This window comes from Rhinolophus sinicus, chromosome X (assembly GCF_036562045.2).
Source record: "Rhinolophus sinicus isolate RSC01 chromosome X, ASM3656204v1, whole genome shotgun sequence".
NCBI lineage: Eukaryota > Metazoa > Chordata > Mammalia > Chiroptera > Rhinolophidae > Rhinolophus > Rhinolophus sinicus.
In genome coordinates this window covers 27,830,741-27,852,626 of record NC_133768.1, presented here as the reverse complement: position 1 = coordinate 27,852,626, position 21,886 = coordinate 27,830,741, and the positions used below count along the sequence as shown (strand labels likewise).

At 35.2% G+C, this 21,886-nt stretch overlaps 2 pseudogenes; one reads left to right on the top strand and one right to left on the bottom strand.

Moving 5' to 3' along the window:
• Window positions 1–532: 532 nt before the first annotated feature.
• Window positions 533–1,321, bottom strand: LOC109435272 (small ribosomal subunit protein eS1; annotated as a pseudogene).
• Window positions 1,322–7,325: 6,004 nt separating this feature from the next.
• On the top strand, window positions 7,326–21,579 carry LOC109435271 (ralBP1-associated Eps domain-containing protein 1; annotated as a pseudogene).
• The last annotated feature ends 307 nt before the right edge of the window (window positions 21,580–21,886 follow it).

Below are 21,886 nucleotides of genomic sequence, written 5' to 3'. Positions count from 1 at the left end.
TATATATATATATATATATATATATATATATATATATATATATCTTTTAAACATCACCAAAGGGTTTGATTTGTCACTGTGAAAAGGCTGAATTTTATTTATTTATTTATTTTTCATTTTTTATTAGTTTCAGGTGTACAAAACAATGTAATACACATTTATCATTTATGTACCTCACACAGTGATAACCCCTCTCCCCGCATCTACTAACCCTCTGACATCGCATACAGCCATTACATTTCCACTGTCTCTATTCCTAATGCTGTACTCCACTTCTTGTAACCATACACACACACACACATATATACATATATATATATATATATATATATATATATATATATATATATATATATATAATTGTAGTTGACATTCATTATTGTTCAGCTTCAGCTTCAGGTGTACAGTGCAGTGATCAGGCATCTACATCATCCCTGAGGTGGTCTCCCTAATGAGACAAGTGTCCATTGGATACCCTACAAAATCTTTACAACATTATTGATTACATTCCCCAAATTGAAAAGTCTGAATTTTAAACAGATTCTTGGACTGGGGGCTAATAGCATCGGCTCGTTCAACTTTAGCACCTATCTCACCCCTAGTAGCTTTTCCAGAACTGCCACCTTCCCCAGGAAGCTCCATGAGATTTCCCAATTCAAACTTGGGCTTCTTCAGCATTTTGACCTTTCTAACAAAGACATCATGGAGAGGATAAATAGATTGGCAAGCCTTTTCAATGTCTTTTCCAATGCTATCGGGAATCAATTTATTGACCACTTCTTTCAAGTCATTTGTCTGCACCTCTCGGGTCATGATTTCCATCATCTTCTGCCGGATTTGGCGGACCTGTTGATGCTGAGCATAAGAGGTCTTCTGAATCTGATTGTTGCATTTTTTAGTAAAACTAACACAGCATAGACGAAGCAAATAACCATCGGTAGTCTTGACATCCACATGAGCTTCAGTCACAGTCTGCCATTTTTTTTACCATGGAGCACATTTTATCACGGGTAAGATCCAGGCCATGGAAATTAGTCAGGCAGCTTTTGCCCTGAACATCCTCAGTAACTAACTTGAATTTTCTAAATGCAACTTCATCATTCTGCACATCAGCGAGGCTCACTTCAAAAACACGACCCTTGAGACCATCAGATGCAATTTTGGTTCCTTGAGTTCTCATGACTAATGTTTTTCCAATATTTTTTATATTGAACATAGCTGGTGCTTTCACATCATACCCATCTTGCTTAGAAAATGGGTCAACCACTTTTTTCTTGGCTCCCTTCTTGCTACCTTTCGTAAGGTGCTTATTCTTGCTGACTCAGAGATCCAAAAGGGCAAACTTCACACTAGTTTGCAAGAGAAAGGAAGTGAAAATTTCTATGCCAGGTGGTTTGTCAGTCATGTTTGCAGGGCGGAAAAAGTGAACCACCCATGTTCTCTCATAAGAAACACTTGAATATATATTCTAGCCAGCATCACTGTGGATTATTTGTGAACTTATTAATTAAATATTTAATGATAGCTATCTGTAGTACAATTATTAGAGTCAGACACTATGCTAAGCACTCAGGATGAAAAGATGGGCCAAATTTCATACAGTACTACAAAGTGATACTTGAACTTATGCAGTGCTGGAGAGTGTATAACTAAGAGACAGGACCCACAGAGGGAATCAAGGAAACCTGAGACAGTTTTCATTGAGTGGAGAACTACAATACGAGTAGGAGTAATTAAAGTCATTACGATAAAAGGGAAACCATATTCAAAGATCCTGGAAAGGGAGTAACCACGACATGGTCCTGGAACTGAAAGAAACCAGTGTGACTATAGAGGAAAAAAGAGGATCATAGTGTCACGTGACACATGGGAAGTGGCAGGAGCCAGAGCATGCATGGCCTTATAGGCCATACTAACATTTTTGGTCTTTATCTGAAAAGCATTGGAACCCATTGATTGATTTAAGGTGTGTGTGTGTGGGGGGGGGGGACATGTTCAGATTTCATATTTTTAAAAGTTCACACTGCTTGAGTATTGAGGAATTGATTAAAAGGGAAAAATTTAGACAATATGGATATAGGAAAACAATCTATGGTGTTATTTTATTTGCACACCTTCAGAGATGGCAAATTAGAGTGGTGATAATGGAGATGGCAAAAGTAGACATCTTAAAGATGTGCTGGACTAAAAACTAGGTTTTTGATGTGTGCAATTTATTGGACATTAATGTTTTTCACTAAGATAAAAAATGTTAGAAGAGGTGGGTTGCATGTTGGTGAGAAGGTTACATGTACAATGTGGGGAATTTTTAGGTGGTGTATCCTTTGAGACACTTAAATCAAAATCTCAAATTTCAAGAAAGCAGTTGGGTCTGCATTTCTGAGGAGAGTTCTCACACAGAGATACAAGTCTGTGAATTATAATATGTGGGATTTATTAAAAACTTTGAAACTGGATAGGACAGAGGAAAGAGCTCACAAATATATAAGCCTGGTAAAGAGGAACTGGTGCTAAGCCCTGAAAGCAGTTAAAAATTAAACCAAGAATAACTGTTTTTGTAAACATAATTTTAAAAAAGAATTCCTTATGAGAAGTTATGTAGTAAATGGCTTTAATAAGATGGAGGTTTATTTTTTCTCACCTAAAATAAGTTCTACGCGTATACAATCCAGGACTGGTTTGGTAGTTTCAAGGTATCGTCATCCTTCGCAAGTGATTTTGATTCTCAAGTTGTCTGGTTCCAAGATTTCTGCTGTAGGCCTAATTTCATGTCCTTGTTCCAGGTAGGAAAAGGAAGAAGATGGAAAATACTAGGAGACTTACGTGATTTATACTCCATCTTGTTGTTTACTCTTGGGGTCAAGGGCATTGGGATATGGAGTTTGGGGCTGGGCGCATTGCTGTCTGGAATTAAATGTACTTTCTGTTGGTAAAGGAGAGATTAGACATTGGGGAGGCCACTAGCTGTCTCTGCTATAAACGTACTATGGGGAAAATCACTCTCATATACTAAGTTTATAGACTACAGTATACAGACTTTCTGAATGAAATTTTGGCAAATTATATTCAAATATTTAAAATGTTTCTACACTTTTGACAGGGCGTTTTCACTCTTAGAAAGTTATTCTAATGAAACAGAGTAATTCTGTCTCATCAAGCAGACTTGGGAAGTTTATAGCTATGGTCATCTTGGTATTTAGGTTGGAAACATTCCAAGTGTCAACAAGACCAGTCAAAGTTATGGAGGCTCTGGATATCAACTAATCATTTCTTGAATAGGGTATGGAATACAGTTATGCCCTTTAAGATAATTCAAATTGGAGCTCCTGGTCCCATTATTTTAATAATAAAGATTAAACAGTTATGTCAAAGTTAAGCCTTTCACTTAAGTTTTGGTATCCTATACCCTGGTCAACTTTCCCCAAATAATCCATTATTTCACTCTCACTTGTCCAATGCTCTATAGCCTACTGCCAACTAAATATTGTACATTGATTGATCTGGTGTGTTATCATTATTGGAAACAAGTAAGCCTTATCATCACCTATTATATTTAGTGTTGTCATTCAGAGATTTAATGTCCTGATCAATGATGAATATGATATTTGGTTCATTCTCCATCTTACAAAACCAGTTGAAATTTCTTTCTTCCTATACATGGTGAGAGACCACCAGTTATAATCAATTTTTTTCTGTAGGATCTTAATTTTCCTTAACAGATTGGCTTACATAACAAATACCGAGAAAGGTAAAAATTTACTGTTCATAAAAAGATAATTTCTTAACAGAAAAAGAATATTATAGATTACACTCCCTTATTAAAATTAACTAATAAAGTAAATAAAACTTACTATATCACCTTTCGTTTGGATTATAACTTTCCTATTAAACTTCATATTAAATTTTCTTCTCATAATTACAGAGTCATGCTTTTATTCACAGGCTCAACTATTCCAAATAATTACAGTAGCATTTTCTCTGTTATGTGTATATTGTCAAAACTTAGACAATGAGAATCCTTTTTAACTGAGCTCATTTGTCCTTGCACTATCCAAGCCATCTTTGAAATCCTCTTCACTTTTGGGCTGCCAAATATGTTTTGGGTCACGGGATCAGCTATTATCCAAGAAGTGCTAGTTCTTTTCTTTTTACCAAGGAAGAGAAAATGTATTAGAAACTAAATTCTGGGCACTGAGGGCTGCATATCAGGTTTTTCCACATGAGTAAGTATGGTAGATAGGGTGAGATTAATGCTGGGTAAAATTCTGGCTAGAACTAGAAAAGACACTACTTTTAAAAAGGCTATGAGTTCATAATATTTACTGTTTAGTTTTATGAAATCTGTATTTTTTAACTTTAATAATATATTTTATTTAACCCACTAGATATAAGGTATTCTCATTTTAATATGCAATGGAGATCACTTCATGGAGTGTGTAGATGCCTGTACACCTGTACTTCCTACACGTGTACACCTGAAACTGACGCTGAATAATATTGAATGTGAACTATAACTTTATATATACATATATAGTCACGAAATCTGTATTTTTTGATGTGAAGTTTAGTTTATTCTATCAATGACATGACACTTAGATTATAAATCCTTCCCCAAGGTTTTAAATATGCCTTTTTTCTTTTATAATTTTTATGTTCCATTTAGTTCCATTCTAGAGTCACTTCATTTTCTTTCACTATCAGTTACAGTAAGAGAAGGAAATGTTTTCTAATGTGTGTTTTCTTTTCAGTCATCTTATTGATAGGTAGTGAAATAAAATATACAGAAATAAAAGTTTATTTTTATATTGTGGGAATAAAGTAAGTTATAGTTAATCAGAGATTGAAGTAATTATTTTTAAAGTAAAATGTCAAAATATAAACTGTCATAATTATATTTTGTGATATATATACAAATTTATGTTTTAAGTTTAAAAAACTCATCCTATGGGGTTATTTTTAGCAAACAAAATAATTAGTGGTACCATTTAAGGTGCTGTTATGAAGCACACCATTTGTTATTTTGGGGGGGTCTCAATAATCCTTATGCAAATGTGAAATGTGAATACATAATTAGTTAATTTATTAATCATTCATTTAAAATATTTATTGATTATGTATTCTGTGCCAAACATTCTTCAAGGTCTAGGACTACAATAAATAAGATATTTACATCTCTCTCCTCCCCAGAGTTACAAAACAGTTGAGAAAACATCCAGTTAAATAAATGATTATAATGCAGCTTAATGAATGTTTTAGTAGGAGAAATGAGAATTTTATGGGAACCTATGTTTATGGAACAAAACCTGTCTTAGTGATGGTCTTCCTGAGAATGTTACATTTAGGTGAAGAACTAGAGAATGAATCGGACTTAGCCAGACAGAAGGTGGAGGTTGCATATGGTAGTAGAAGCGATCACCTGGTGGAGTGAATGACATCTGTTTTTAGAAGTCAGACATTATTGAAAGGGCAAAATTAAGTCATTGAAGGGACTTGGTTAGTGAATAATCAGATTTGTATTTTTAGAATATTACTTAGACTGGAATTGTGAACTATAGAGAGACAGGGCTAGAAACAACAAAGCAATTAGGAGGCTGTTTCAAATCTGCAGTAAGGGAGGATAATGGCCTAGCACAGTGTGGGCAAGTGATAATAGACAGAAGGATAGAAAATAACCCATATCCAAACAATCAAAAAAAAGAAAAAAGAAAGAAAAAAGCCTGTTGAATTTAACACCACATTGTTTCCGGAATGTGACCACCGCTCACCATCTGCCTTGCCACCATCCTGGTACAAGCCAACAACACATCTCATCTCAATTATTGCAATAACCTCTTAACTGAAGTTGCCAGATTTAGCCAATGAAAATATTATCTGGCAACCTTGCTCTTAAGTACTCTCCCACCTTCTGCTTCTTCTCCCATGTCAGTATCTTCTCAACATGGCAGCCAGAATTCCAATATGAAAATGCAATTCAATTTTGAAAAATTCTAAAAAGCTCAAATGGGCACAATGTATTACATTTTTTATATACTGCTCGGTTATATTTGCTAATATTTTGTCTAAGATCTTCGCATTTATGTTACTAAGTCCTTTGGTCTCTAATTTCTCTTTCTCAGTCTGCCATGGTCAAATTTTGCTATTGAGGTTATATTGTCATCATTGAGTGAATTGTGAAATAATCTATGTCTTCCCCCCACACACACACTATTCTCTGCAAATGCGTTTATAAGATTAATCTTTTGCAATTTGGTAGAATTTGTCTGAATACCACTTAGGCCTGGTGTTTGTTATCACTTTACATTTTAAAATATTGATTCAATTTATTTGCTATAGCACAATGTTTTTTGAGTCCATTTTTATAACTTATTATTTTCAAGAAAATTTGACTATCTAAATTTTAAAGCTTATTATCATAAAATTCATGTTTTCTCTTTGTATCTGAGTTTTATCTTTACTTTTGTCCTATTCCCCTTTCTCCTCCCTCATTGTTTACATGTGCTGCTGATCTTGATTAATTTTGCCAGCACCTATGCAGTTTTATTTTTAAAAATAAACACCTTTTGTCTTGCTGATTCTCTCCATTGTATATTTGCTTTGAATTTCATTAAATTTTGATTTTATATTTATTATCTCCTAATTTCTATATTCTTTGGTTTATTCTACTTTTCATATACTATTCTGTTTTGTGTGTTTGAAATTCTCTTAATATTTTTTCTGTTTGTCAAAATTTTATGTAACTTAGTTAGATCTAGATGTCCAATTGATTCAGTTAATTTTATCTTTTATTTTATTTTGGCAAGAATATTTCATAAATAGTTCTGTGCAATTCCTATTGATTGTTTTACCTTATACCATGTTTCCCCGAAAATAAGACCTGGCCGGACCATCACCTCTAATGCGTCTTTTGGAGCAAAAATTAATATAAGACCCGGTCTTATTTTACTACAAGACCGGGTCTTATATAATATAATATAGTATAGTATAATATAATAATAATATAATAAATATAATATAATATAATACCAGATCTTATATTAATTTTTGCTCCAAAAGACACATTAGAGCTGATGGTCTGGCTAGGCCTTATTTTCGGGGAAACGCGGTATATGAATTCCCTGAATAATGAACTGGTTACCTAAGTAAAACCTCAAGGGATAAACACTGAAGGATTAAGTATAATTATGATAATCAGTGTCATTATCAATTTTAAAAGATTTGATACATTTTAGTATTCATTCTTCTTTCTGAAGCTCAAATTGTCCCATCTTTGACAAATGGGAGTCCAAATTGCCTCCCAAATGTGGTGACCAAGGAGGAACTTCCGGATGAATGGACTTCTCCAGCTCCTGCGTTTACTGCCACTAAATTTGAGGCTGCGGACTGAGCTGAAGGCACGCAGGTGCCATCTGCGCCTGTTCAGTGGTTCCCTACTGAAGACTGGTCAGTATCTCCCACTGCTCAGGCCACTAAATGGCTAGGAATGACCACTGAGTGAGCTGATCTTCCACAGGCTCTTAAACAGAAAATGGAAATACAAAGTTGACAGAAAATAAAGTTTCTGCAAAAGTAAATAAATTCTAAGTTCATAATACTAAATTCACACATTTAAATGGAGATGATAGATGATAGAATTTTATTTAACTTACTTGATGTATAGCTTTACCTTGTCTTTTATACTGAAAATCTTGGTTCCTAATGATTACTTGTGGGGACAGAGTCCCAGAGAGCAGTTTCCAGGCTCTCTGCCTCACGTGGAAAGGTGCTGGCTCGGGTAGTAGATGGCCATCAGCTGTGACTGGCTGGCCATCAGCTGTAACCAGTTAGCCAGTCAGCCACTGATATAACTGTGGTGGCTGCGTTGGTTGGTTGGATGGGTGGTTGGTTGGGTGGTTGGTTGGGTGGTTGGTTGGGTGGTTGGTTGGTTGGTTGGTTGGCTGGTTGGCTGGCAGAGAACTGGAGGGCGGATTGTAGATTGTGTGTCTTGCCCGGCAGCCAGCGAGACTAGGGTGCAGGAAGACCCCTTGTTGGGGTACTGGTAGATGTTTTGCTTTTGTATCTCCAACCCAGCCGCCAGCGAGAAATAGTGGTATGAACCTCCTATCCATAGCTCCCTGGGTGTTCCTTTTTGGCCTCACCGTATCCTGTGTTCTTGTGTGGGGAGCGGGAGCTGAGTCCCTGCATGACATTACTTATATGCTTTAATCTACTTTGCGTGTAGTGGTGTATGTGTGTATGTTTGTAATCGTTTTAAAATTATACCATATTAAACTTAATAACAGGATCACTAGCTGCAATTTAAGATTTAGTGATCTTTATTTGTGGTTCCACTTAGGTGTATACAGTCATAATCCTACTTTTAAATTCATTGAGGTAAATATCCTTGACATTATGCCACAAATTTGATATAAAATAATATTAGTGATTTTTAATTTTTTTATTTTAATTTAAAGGATTGCTTCCCTTTTTTTCATTTTTACTTAATATTATCTTTCAAGTATATATATATATATATATATATATATATATATATATATATATATAAAGGAATAAAATTCTAAGGTCAAAATTGTAAAACAAGGAACACTAGAAAATATCTAGCTTTTATCCTTGTTCTTCCCACCATCATCTCTCTTTTGTCTTCTTCCTATCTAAAGTTTACTATTTCTTTTAATTAATTTTTGTTTATCCTTCCACTGTTTATTTTTGAAAATATTAGAAAATATGCATGTATATGTATATGAGTATGTGTAGGAGTTCCCACACCTTTGGAACCCAAAAAGGTGTAACATATTTCTTTTGTTCTTTTTTGGTTTGTTTTATAACTGTTTTGCATTGGCATAAAGCTATGGAAATAAATAGCCTTGTGCATAAGTCATTTCATATTTCTGTGAGTGTATCTTAGGGATAGTTTCCTAGCAGTGGGATTACTGAGTCAAAGTATAAATGCATGTGTAATTTCTCTAATTTATAATTTGCTAATATTAAATTCTTAGAGGTGGTATGGTTTTGCATTTCCATTAACAATGTGAAAGTGATTGTTTTCTCACAGCTTTAACAACAGAGTATGTTGTCAAAATGTCCTGTTTTTGCCAAGGTTAGAAATGATACCACAGTGTAGTTTCAATTTGTATTTCTCTCACTATATGTATGATTGCTTCATATGATTAAGGGCCATTGCTGGTTCTTTTTCTGTGAACTGTTTTCCATATCATTTGCCTATTGTTTCCTAAAGTTTTGGGACTGTCTTCTTATTTTTTCAAAAAGTACTTTATTTAATAGCAATGTTAAATAGCCCTCTGTATGTGATGTAAGATGTAAATACCCAACTTTGTCATTTGTCTTCTTTCATTCCTTTTTCTTCATTTATACCATGCACATTTTTAATGTGATCAAACATCAATAATTTCCCCATTTGCTTCTAGAGTTTGAATCACAGTAAGGCATTGTTCACCCTTTTCTAGATAATAAAGGAATTCATCCATATTTTGTTTTAATACTCGAACAATTTTATTTTAGCAGTTAGATAGATGATATTTTGAAAAAGTATCATGGTCTACAATACATGTCATCTTTTGATATGTAGAATTTTATTATTGCTTAGTTCTGAATATTTTTTAAAAATTTCTATTATGATTTCTTTTGCACAATTAGTCTGTATGGTCTAGCTATTACAGTGTTTTGTACACATGAAGCTAATTTTTAAAAAAGGAAAAAATTAGTTTCTGTGATACTGCTTTGACTTTTTTTGAGACTTGCTTTAGAGATTAGGTGGCCATTTCTATAAATGTATAGTATATACTGAATGTTATTCTCTATTATTGCTGCAGAGTTCTGCATATGACCACTAAGCGAAGTGTGTTCACATTTTGTTGTTCAAATTTTCTATATTTTACTGACTATTTTGTCTGCTTGACTTGACAGAAGATGAGAGAGTTATGTTGAAATCTCCTACTATGTTGAATTTGTCTATTTCAACTTGTAGTTCTGGACAATTTTGCTTCACATATTGTAAGAGCATTTTACCACATACAAGAATTAGCATTTGAATATCTTCTTAGAGAATTGGCACTTTTGTATATATAAATATATACTAAATCTATCCAGCTTAGGTTTATTTTTTTTCCCCAATATTAGTATAACTGACTCAACTGTAATTTGTTTGCCTGGTATATATTTATTAATTTTTACGATTTCAATCCTTACTTGACCTTGGGTTTTAGGTGCATCTATGATAAAGAGCAGGTAGCTGAAATTTGATATTTTTATATAACCTGAAAATATGTATCTTAATTAATAACCTTAGTTCATATATTATTGAGAGGTAAGGGTTAACTTGTCCCAGAATGGTGTCCAGCAAGTTAGTCCCCAGCAATAAAAAAAGTTGAGTTCATAATACTGCAGTAAAGCTTCATGGAGATGAGTTTTGGTCTGGTGATTATCATTCCTGGCACATACGTAGGTTTGGACCTCAACCCCTTATCCCATGAAAGGAATATGTCAAATCTTGCTGTTATGTTGACATATCATATGGCTGTAATTACATGGCTTGAACCAAAAGGGGCAGATAATACTCCCCTCCTATCATAAATGCTGAAATTGCAGGGCAAGGCTGAAGTCAAGGTTCTGCCTTGTCAAATTGCTATTGTAGTCTAACCATGGGAAGGACTAATGTTTCCCATGGATTAAGGATGCTTAAGAGCTCTACAGATTATGTGCGAGGACCTTCTTTCAGAGTCTGAGGGCTACCCTGAAATCTCTCTTCACTGCTCTAGAATTCAGTGGGTAACAGAGGACATACACTCCCACGTGTTATTGCTTCTATTTCCAAGGGTTTTTCCTGATAAACACTACTCCAGCCATGTCTGGTGTTTGGGCTTCTAGCCATATACATTTTATACATGACAATAGGTATCATAAATATTGATAATACCTAGATTAGTTTCTATAAATTTACTTTTCCTTTTATATTTATTTCATTTTCTCTGAGCTGCTGCTTTTCTCCTTTCTTGTTTTTTTTTTTTTTTTTGTTTTTTTGTTTGTTTGTTTGTTTGGGGTTTGATTGAGCTATGTTTGTTTGCTTTCACATATTGTTTTTCCTTTTATTGGTTTTGAATACGTGCAGCAATTTTCTTTTACTGGTTATACTTCATATTTTATCCTGCATGTTTATTTCACACAGTCTAACGTTAATTCAAACACCTACTGACCAATGCAAAGAACCTAAAACTTGAACATTTATTGTCACATTTTTGACATGTTATATTGTATTAAGTATGTTGTATCTGCTGTTTTTTGAGCTCCACATATGAGACTTATTGTTGCTATTGTTATTATTCTTATTTTATACAGAAAATACCTCTTAAATATGCCTACATTTTAATCTTTTTGTTCTCACTGTTAAGCATTCTCGTCAGAAAGTAGATCCTTTGGAAGTTCCATCAGGGTAAGGTTGTTTATGGTAAAAAAAAAAAAAATCTCTCAATTTTCATGTATCCTAAGATGTTATTGTTTTCCTCTCCTTGGTGAAAGACAGCTTTGCTAGGCACACACTACGAGGTTGATAATTTTTTTCTACAACGTTTTGAAAATAATATTCCACTATATTCTGGCTTCCATTATTGCTGTTGAGCTTTTTATTTGTTTTTCATTTGTTTTGTTTTGTTTTTGTGAGTTTAACTCTCATTTCTCTCTAGTAATCTATCTTTTCTAAGTGCTTTTTAAATTTTTCTATTCATCTTTAGGGTTTTTCAACGTTACTTTAAATGTATCTAGGAATCGATTTCTATTTCTTCTTAACTATGCTGTATTTAGTGTCTATGCTTTCAAACCACCCATTTAATCTTCATTTCCTTGCAATTTCATCACTCTTCCAATGCTCTCTTCAACCCCATCTCTCTGCCAAGTTAGCTCATTCCAAAGTTGCCCTGCTCCACCAGATTAACTTATCAGTGTCTTTTACTTAGTACTTGACCTTTAGCTTGCCATAGCTCTTTATACTTGGTTTATCCATTTGTTCTTAAAATCTCTTTTTTGTTGTTGTTATTGGATGTGGTAGGCAGATTTCTAAAGATGCCTGCACCCCAAGAGTCCTCCCCCTTGATTATTCAATCAAACAGTAATGTAGGGACTGTTGTGAAGGATCAAAGTCTCAAGTCATTTGTCCTTAAAATATGGAGATTATCCATGAGAACCTGACTTAATCAAGCGAGCACTGTAAAAGTAGAGGGTTTTTTTTCCAGCTAGTTGCAGAAAGGGAAGTCAGAGAGAGTTGAAGTATGGGAAGGAATTGACTCACCAATGCTTGTTTAAAGATGGAGTAGAGGGTAGGTGAGCATGTGTGAAAAAATGTGAGCAGTCTTAACTTGCTGAGAGAGGCCCCTGGCCAATAGCCAGCAAGGAAATGTGGACCTCAGTCCTAGAACTATATGGAACTAAATTCTGCAAATAACTTGAATGGGTTTATACACAGATTCTTCCCCAGAGTCTCCAGGTAATAGACCAATCTGGCTGATACTTTGATTTTAGATTGTGAGACCTTGTCCCCAGACTTCTGACCAATATAACTGTGATGGAATAAATGGGTATAGCTTTAAGATGATAAATTTGTTGCACAGCACTTGTATGCTTAAAAATTTGCTAACAGCATAGATCTTACAAGGTATGATAAAAAAAGACACATTGCCATTAATCCCTCTCAAAATACCCCCCCACCCCTGTTTCCAACACACTTATCATTCTTGCCACTTTCTGAAGCAGTTCTGGAAGTCCTCTTTCATGAGTTTCTTTAGTTGTGCTGTCATGGCTGCCTCGATGTCCTGAATTGATTCAAAACGTTTACCATTCATGGTCATTTTGACTTTGCGGAAGAGCCAGAAGTCACATGGTGCCAGATCTGGTGAATAAGGTAGATGAGGACACACCATAATGTTTTTATTTGATAGAAATTTCCATACCAGAAGCAATGTGTGGTACAGAACGTTGTCATGATGGAGGATGAAACTGTTTGCCCATTTCATGTTAATGCGTTGTTCATGATCCATGATTTATGGAACACTTTAAAACACACCTTCTTTCAATCATAGCTCACACCCGACTGACTGCACCGAACAAGTTGAAACTTGTCACACACTGTTACTAAGGTTCGAAGTGCCGCTTCCTATATTGATAAGGTCCCTGCCTTTCCGTTGGATGGCACTCGGCAGCAGCATTCAACATATGTTTTGATCACACCGTGTATATTAAGTGCTCTTACAACAAAAGAAAAAAATACTAACAAAAAAAGCAATAGAAATTTTATATCCTGGTCCTCCATATTCCTGGCTCTCCTCTGATCATTATGACCATCTCTGGTTTATCTTGTGGATTCTCTTCCTCTGTCCAAGTCTTAAATTTGGGTTTTTTCGTAGATCTTCAATCAATCACTGTCTTTATAATTTTGTAACCCAGAACAAGAAAGTGCATCAATCTATGCAAAAGTCCTTTCTTTCTTTTTCCTTCTTCATTACTTTATGAGGGAATTGACCTCATTTTGTTTGTTTTTAAATAGCATCTGCAAATCTTGAGGATTATCTCACAATTCTTCAGTTTAAAGAAAAAATAAGGATAAATACAAAGAAAGTAACTATATAAACAATGTTTAAAATTTGATACTAAAACTTCATTTACAATTTAATTGAATCCATAAGTGTTTTAACTATTCTAGTCTTCTCTGATTTATTTCTTTTCTAACCCCTATTGTCTGTTTGATAACATTTAGAATTTAATATTTTTATTAGGATTGTTTGGTGGTTGTTCCAAGTATATGTGTCTTTGCTCCCTAAAGGTGAAGAATTCTTAGGGTTTTTCTTTTGTACTCTGTTTTGATCCCCTACCCTCCCAAAGAGAGCATAATTCTGGGAACATTAAATATGATTAATGTAAGTTTTCAGATTTACAGAGAAAAGGAGAACTAAAAAGGGGGGCTTCTGAATAAAAGGAGAGATGGGGGATATTCTGCAATAGTTCCTAGCACTGCATTATCTTGAATTTCCCCCCACTGTCAACAGTTTAACTCAATAGTACCAAAACCGTAGAGCTACAATAGAGAAAGAGGATCATATTCTGTTTGTTTACTTTTCTTACCACAAAATGCATAAATCTATGACCAGCATCTCTTGTATATGTCTACTTTGGCTATTGTTGTTGTTGGGGTTTTTTTGTGTTTTTTTTTTTTTTAGCTTTATTAAGACACAAGGTTTTTCAAAGCAGAGACTTGGATTTGTTTTGACAGAGATAGTACAGGGAACATTTGATAAATGCTAAGTGATCATCACCTAAAGATGTCTGCCAGAGTTGGCAGATTATGCCCATTTAACTTCCTCTCTCTACTGCCCACCCTAGCCTTCTGCACAGCTGGGATGTAATAAGCTCTTTCTTATGATAGATAAGAATACCCTGACGGCCATAGGCTAGACAGACCTAAGGTCATATCTGGCCACTGTGCTTTGTCTTTGTCCCAAATCTGAATTTATTCATTAGTTCTGCTTACTGCTACAATCAGAAAAGCTAAGGAGATCACATGGAAAGCAGAGGAAAAAGATGTGATGGATGTAGAAACAGTGAGAAATGATGAATGATCCTGTAGCCTCTCTGGGCAAGAGGTTTCAAAAGATTTCATATGAAAGAATAGATTTTCCTGTGATCTGAATGTATTGTCAAGAAATAAACTACTTAAAATGCACCTTTTTAATGTCCTCATTTATCTTCTCTACATATCTCAATACACCCTTTTTTAAAAGCAAAATACCATAGCCTGATTAAATATTAAAAATCCTCATACATAGAGTCTGTGATACAATGTTATAACCGAGTATTACCAAAGGAATTTCAGAATATTATAATACAAGTTAAATGAAAATAAAGGTCAAGAACTATAGGAATACAGTGATTATTGACAATAAGATGATAATAATACTAGCTACTGCTATTAAACACTTTCCACATGTCAGGCACACTGCTAAGCAGTTTATATAAATTAGCTCACTCTTTAGTTTTAAAAAGTATGGTTATGTAGACAAATGATGAAATGAAGGAAAGACTTGTCAAAAGTCACACAGCAAATATAATGTAGAATCAGGATTTTTACCCATGTTTGTCTGACTCAAATTCTTAAAATCCTTGATACACTGCCTTTCAAAAAGTGTTACCATTGCTTTTGAATGTATTCCTAGAAATTGGGGGGCTTTTGTTGAAGATTTATATTTTATTTGATACTATTTTCCTAGTGTCATTCTAAAAATAGCTTTCAGAAATGGAGATGTGCTTGTGAACCCACATTACCAAGCATTTACCTCCCTTGTCTTATGTCAAAAGATGTTAATAGATAAATGTTGAGAGGATAATGTAAGGTGCATTTAAGAAGTAACATATCTTCATCAGGTTAGATTATAAATGAAGCTGATATAGATTAAGGGAATAAGTGTGAAAAAAGGCTTCATTTTTTTCTAGATAAAAATATTTTCAAACACAAGTTGAATACATGAATCAAATTCAACTTAACTCCAATTTAAAAAATATATATTGATGTTGAAAGAAGCAAACACAGCGTCATACTTTTGCTCTCTGTAATTCTGATGGTTTTTCTTTGTGTCTGTAGTTCATCTACTATTTTGAATGTCATGGTAATGGAGGCACTGGTTTTCTTTTGTGATGTTAAAATTGATGTCTTCTACATGACAAGCTTATAATGACTCATTTAAATAAGCAGCATTTTTTTAATAGACTAAACAGAAATGTTGCTATACTTTTTCTGATATAGTTTATATGTGGTAAAATAAAGACATATTTTTAAAGAATGTGCATATTTTATCTAAACTTTTACAGCTTTTATGTCTAGTGGATTTTAGAGATATGAATCTATAATTTTCAGAGAGAATAAAAGATTTGTCAAAAATTCTGAATAAATGTCTGTACATAATATTAAATGTGATAGCCATGTTTAAAGAGGTCTTGGAACAGATAGCGTTAGGATAGAGGACTTGAGTTTTCTCTGTTGAATGGCTCTTCAAAGAATGTTTGATTGCAAGATTTCGGAAAGCCAATCCTAGAGAGTTTGGGCCTGGAGTTAGATGTACTTAATAGAGGAAAAGTTACTGGCAGGTCAGGGAGTCCAGCTATACAGGAAAAGCCAGTTGTCTTGAGAGACACTGATAGGTAACTAGTTAGCCTGAGGAGCTACAGTAAAGGTGACAGAGCTGGCAGAGCAGGGCACAAAAAACGAGGACCTACAGAGAAGCAATATAGTATTGAGATGTAGTAAGCAGACATGCTATTACTTGTAAAGAAATGTGAGGAAACAGAAAGCCAGCCCTAAGGCATGGGGTGTGAAGTTCAGAATCAGGTCTCCAGTGGCAAGGATGGAGGAATGAAAAAAATCAGAATCCCAATCCTGAAGTCACAGATGTGCTGGGTTGCTTTTCAAGATCAGGAATAATAGCAGAGTCCAGATAGGAAACTGAGTCATAGATGTGGACTTGATCCCAAGAGGAAACTAAGTTTCTAGAACTGGGACATAAAGTAGAAAAACAGGAGCAGCCAGATCAACTTGAGTATTGATTGCAATCATGATTTCCCTCTCCAACAAGGCTTGAAATCTTTCTAAACCTGGGACAGGGTCTGTATGTTGGCATTAGTGACTACAGGCAGATGATTACATGAGACATTTTAAAAAAGTCTTCTGGGAAAAATAAACCTGAAAGATTACAGCAAATTTTTATTTTAGGACTGGTATTTAAGGCAACAAGAACATAATTCATTTTGGTGTTAGTTGAGTTTGTTTGAGTAATCATTTTCACTATTAGCATACATACATACAAGGAAAACATGGCTAGGAAGAGCTACCGCTCAACAAATCAAATTGGAGGAACTATAAAGAGGAAAGGTACAAGCAGATCCAAAGGCTCACACTGAAACATCCTTAAAAATGATGCTCTGACTCATAAAACAGTAGTGATTTGATCTGCCTGATAGGTTGCTGCTTTAAGGAAAACATTTGTCAACTTTGTGTTCAAGAACTTGACTGGAAGAAGGCAGATTTTACTTTTACTTCTGAGGTACTCACTACCTAAATATGAGAATTCTTTGGACCTCTGAGTTATTCCTTTCTAAACAATAAGTTAAAAAAAATGAGATCCTTTAGAAATACCTAATTAAGTACTTCTCTATTTAAGGAAGTTTATTGTAATAATACACACTTGTTAATGGAACAGAACTTTGAAAATAGTATGTTAGTAAAAAAGTTAAATGATCACCTTAAAATTCTGACCACATATTTGCTTCTCAATCACAACCACACACAAAGATTATAATCATCATCAGAAGAGATGTCTTTGAACATGAAATCCAGTGATAAATCGCTATAATTTCACAAGTATCACCCCGTTCTTCAAACTCTAATAATAATTTCAGTTTCCACTGTGGACTTTAGATTTTAATTTATGTTTCATATTAAATATATTAGTTTCGTCCAACAAAAAGGAGATAAGCAAGTATATTATTGTAAAGTACGAGGAATGATATAAATTTGTACATTTTGTAATTTTAATGTACAAACCAACTCATTTAGTTTGATCAGCTTAGGTAGATTTTTTTTTTTACTTCAACCAATATAGAATTTTATCTCTTTAAAAAAGAAAAGTAAATATTGGTAGTATTTGTGGATTTTGTAGAATGCTGAAACAGCTAGCATTGAGGATGTGGTGCTGGAATCATGTTTGACACATACACGTCACCTTCCTTTCATCTCTCAGAGCTACTTAATTGCTGCTTCTCGGCCATGGCAGTTTGATTATTTTCCATGCTGGCACCTGCTCTTCTTGATGGACTTACCCACCCAAGACAAACATATATATTTGTTCTCCAAATGACTTCACGGTAGCCAACTGAAGGCAAGTGAGGCCCAATCCATGAACTGCTTGCTTTCCTTAAACCATATATATTTTATATATTCCCTTTATTCTTACTGCCCTCAGGCCCCAAATCAGCTAAATAATGTGCGTTTTTAACACACTTCAAACAAGCAAACTGGCTTTTCTCAAACCTAAGAGACACACTCATAGTCAAATATTCCACATCTAAAATATCTTAATACCTTAATACTTAACACCTTGACCTCTTCCTCTTTCACAGTCTTAAAATGTTTTGCCATAGAAGGTAAACTGTATTAATGGATTTTGCAATTATAATAAAAAAGGGCTCTCTGTGAGGCAAAAATAAGAAAAAACTGACCACCTTGATATCACATTATAAAGTGCTATGGTACTGTAAATTATTATAATTTTTTATTATTTTATGGTCTTGACATCCTGCAGGCATAGAATCCAAAACACAAAACAGATCACCTAGATATACAGAGAAGAATCTATGTTGATGTGAATGACACTTTGGTAACCTCCTTACTCAGTTGCTAGACCTTATTACTCCAGTGATCTCCACTTTTCTCCTTCTATTCCTAATCAAGTTCACACTTCCCAGATGCCAGAGCACCGCCTCCAAAGTCTACGTGACTCTTTCCACCTCTCCATCTTTTATTCTTTTTGAACTTCACTCCCGTTATTTTCTCTCCTCTCTTAATCTTTCAGCACAGTCCCAGAAACACATTCCTCTTGCTCTGTCTGGACCCCAGTATGGACCGTTTCAAGGATCTCATCACCGATATCCTGGATTTCCTGGCCCCCTTCACCTGGCTTGCCAGTTTCCTTCAAGTACAGACTTCTGTTTTCTCTGGCAGGAAGCAAAAGGTTTAGGGGCATTCTAAGAGAAAGCATTTAACTTGTGTTCCATCATAAATTTATCCTCTCCTACTTCATTGGCTAACAAGGACTCTTAGGACCTGCCATTCCCACTCTTTCTATGATGTTTAGAACCAGAAAAGCAAACTTTGGAGGAATATAGCAAAAAGAGGTGCCATTTTCTAGTACTTTATTAGAAGCCTCTAGAGGAGTGCAAGGGATCGAAAAGCTTTTCTCAAAATATGAGATTCAGATTGGTAATCATACTCCATTACTGAACACAGAATGTTGGATTAGAAAATCAATGCTAATTCACTTGTAATTTTTATTTGATACTGAGCATTATATTCATTGTTAAATATACTCACTCTAGTAGCCATTTAAAACAATCCATTTCTATTTACATTTCATCTTTCTCTTTATATTTCATATCTCCAGTGAATGTCTTCAAAAGATCCCAGCAGCTGACTTCTGCCCAATCAGAGCCAGGGTTCATCTTTTTGAACTTACGCATTGCATTAATACATAGCAGAAGATTCTATGTTCAAATTTACTGCCCTTCTTAGAATAATTCAGAAATCTCTTTGACTTCTCAGACCATGGACCATATCAGTTAGTATTACTGGTACTTAACTGATTAAACCTGTTAAAGGTATGTCCTACTGGACTGAGATTTCTGTTAACCAGGCTTGTAGGATCTCTTTCCTACTGACTTCTTGCAGCAGACTTTGTCACGTTATAATCACTCATAGAGCTTGTAAACTTCACATTTATTCATTACCATGTAGACTAGTGGTTAAGTGCACAGGTCCTCAAGTTCTACTGCACGTGTTTAAATTTAAGTTCAGCCACTTACTAAGTTGTTACAGAATTCATGTCTCTCTCTCAGTTCACTGTGATCATCTGTGAAATGGGGGTAAAAATAGCACTACCTCTGGTGTTGTGAGAAATGAGGTAATTCACATAAACGTCTTAACCTCATGCCCAATACATGGTGAGTTCTCAATAAGTGCAAGTTGTTTTTATTAATGGATGCAAATAGTGATACTCTAAAAGCTTTCTTAATTAAAGAGTTGCCATTTTTTTCTTTTTTAGATTACGTTTACCTGTAAATTTCTTACAGATTCAAATTACAGTGGAAATCACTTTTTTTTTCTAGTTTTGAAAAGATCAGACAGCTGAGGTAGGTGATTCAGGCTCTCCTGCAGAAGCACCTTCAAGCAAGTCACCGTCAATGCCGTCACTGAGCCAGACTTGGCTGGAGATGAATCAGAGCAGTGGGCAGTGGGAGACATTTAGTGAACTCATTTCAAGCTCACAAACTCTGACCCACTTTGATCCCAACATTACACCAGTTGACCCTGATACTGCTATTCTTCATCCAGTTCCCATTCGGATGACTCCAAGCAAAATCCACATTCAGGAAATGGAACTTAAAAGAAATGGCACTGATCATACTAATCCCACTAGCCCACTACCTGTGAAAACATCTGGCCTTTCAGAAGAAAGTAAGATAAATTCATTGTGAAATTTGCTTCTGGAAATACTGTAGCCAATGGTTACAGTAGTTCGGACTCTTTCATTTCAGACCCAGAACAGATCAGGAACAACGGAACTCATTAAAGGTTGGACTCAGGAACGTCACCAATAGCACTGTACCACCCCCTCCCCTTCCAAGGCTACGACCCTCTCATTCTAGATCATCATACACACTTACGAATCGGATGTGTATGGTCACCATGAATCAACAACAGGCTGGAGCTGTAGCCCATCCTCCTGCAGTGCCTCCAAGACCACAGACCTCACAGGCTCCTGGTCCTGTCGTGCATTGCCCAGTGGATGCCGATAGCCTAATAACTCACACCAGTACCTCACCTCAACAGATACCAGAACAACCAAACTTTGCAGATTTCAGCCAATTTGAAGTATTTGCTGCATCAAATGTAAATAAAGAGTAAGGTGATGAAGCTGAGAAACATCCAGAGGTCTTGATGGTTGAAATAGCTTCTGATCCTGCAAGTTCGCTTCAAGTTGCCAAAACAGACACTAGTAAAAGGGAAGAAAAGAAAGCTGCTAGTGCTCCCGCTAATGTGAGCAAAGGTATACCAGCTCTTGCTCCACCACCTAAACCTGTTCAAAGAAGAACTTAAGATCAGAAGATGACTTAAGGCCAGATGTTGATGAATGTGCACAAAAGAAAGGTGTCTTAGCTGCTGTTCTTGCATCACGGATTTATATATGCCTAGGTCTGTTGTGAAAGATAAGAAAGCTAATCAGGCATCAGTTACATGCAGCAAGGAAACCAACATAGTTTGGGCCAGATTGAACAGTGAATTGCAGCAACAATTAGAGGATGCTCTTTTTTTTTAAAATTAAACTTTATTGGGGTGACAATTGTTAGTAACGTTATGTATATTTCAGGTGTACAATTCTGTAATACATCATCTATATATCCCAATGTGTGTTCGTCACCCAGAGTCAGTTCTTTCCATCACCATATACTGGATCTCCTTTACCCTCATCTACCAACCCCCTCCCCGCTTACCCTCTAGTAACCACTACACTATTGTCTGTGTCTATGAGTTTTTGTTTCTTCATTTGTTTGTCTTGTTCTTCTGTTTTCAGTTTTATATATCATGTATGAGTGAAATCATATGATTCTTGACTTTTTCTGTCTGACTTATTTCACTTAGGATCTTGAGATTATTATGCTAAATGAAATAAGTCAGACAGAAAAAGTCAAGGATGTTCTTGAGGAGAGAATTTCCCTGGAGTTCAACTGGAATGACTTCCACCATTCTCTCACCTATAAGCCAGTTGCTGTTCACTGTGAACATACCCATTTTTAAGCAGTTTTGGGTTTAAGCCAATTTGAAGACTTAAACATTCAGCTTACTGCTTAATTCAACATTTAATTTTATTCTGTTTTGCCCTATATGTTCATCCTTGTATTTAAGTATCTTTTATTTTTGAATTTCAACAATAAAAGGGTCAGGATGACTTTTTCTGGGGGGAAAAAAAGAATAAATGCTTGTTGGGGGCATGCAGTACCTCTTCCAAGTGGCCCCAAGCCTGTCCCTAGTGGCAGCCAGCATCAGTTCATAGTACAACCACTCCCA